We start from the raw sequence: 1,217 nt of genomic DNA, 5'->3' as shown, positions 1-1,217 counted from the left end.
CCTCCCTCAGCCCTTCTCTTCTTCTCCACCAACCTTGAAGCATGTGATTCCCCCTTTTCTGTTCAGGATTCAAGCCTTGTGGCCCTGTCCACCATTAAAACCATATTTCCAAGCAGCCTCCATGTCTCCAGTGTCTTTTTCCCCACTTGGAGCCGAACCCAGAAGGACATTTCTTTCATCAACGCAACAACTGATGCAACTACTTCTCACCTCAACTACTTAAAAATTGTTCACAATCAGCAGTCAAGCTCTCCCTCTCTCTCTCTCTCTCTCTCTCTCCCTCCTCCCTCCCTCTCTCTCTCTCTCTCACACACACACACACATACACACACACACTCATCTTACTGAGCATCACACCTGCCTAGCTAATAGAGTGTTTTATTTCGTATTTCTTTCATTTGATTGCATATGTTTTAGTCAGACGGTACTGCATTTCATTGTTCGCTGCTCAGAGAACTTTGATTATTGTATTTTTTTTTAAATGGCATAAATAAATAATGCTTGGCTGTTGACGAGGATTTCCCTTTTCAAGCTACGAGCCTTAACCCATTAGCTTCCCCTTCTCCCTCCTCCTCCTCCTCCTCCTCCTTCACGGAAGAGCTGGGAAAAAGACATTTTGGGACAGGTCTGAGCGTTCTTAATGCTGTCCTCAGGTTTCTTGTTCAGGCACGCAATGCCACTCACAAGCTCAACCCAAAAAAACCCCAGCCAAAGCAGTTATTATTATTCAAATCTGTCAGATAACAGCGGAGAATTGGTTTCGCCCCGAGGCCAGGTGATCCCTTTAGGGTTTTACATTAGCTAAAACCCTCTCCTGGCAATGTGGGAGGGAAAAGACTAGTTTATCAAAGAGCATATCACACATCAGAGACGCCACTGAAAACCACTGTGGCCCAGTAAGCCAGGGTTGGGAGAGTGGCAAAAACGGGTTTTGGCATAAAATGGGAGTTGTTGGCGCAGGAAAAAGAAGCGGGGGGGGGGGGGCAGTGAAAACACACTCCCTGATCCTCTCAGGGGGGCTGTCCTACTGTTCCAGATTAGCAATAGCAATAGCAGATTTATATACCGCTTCACAGGGCTTTCAGCCCTCTCTAAGCGGTTTACAGAGTCAGCATATCGCCCCCACAGTCTGGGTCCTCATTTCACCCACCTCGGAAGGATGGAAGGCTGAGTCAACCTTCAGCCGGTGAGATTTGAACCGCTGAACTGCCGAACTA

The sequence above is a fragment of the Thamnophis elegans genome, chromosome 15 (assembly GCF_009769535.1).
Source record: "Thamnophis elegans isolate rThaEle1 chromosome 15, rThaEle1.pri, whole genome shotgun sequence".
Classification (NCBI taxonomy): Eukaryota; Metazoa; Chordata; class Lepidosauria; order Squamata; family Colubridae; genus Thamnophis; species Thamnophis elegans.
The sequence above is the reverse complement of the archived record's forward strand: the minus strand, read 5'-3'. Positions refer to the sequence as shown.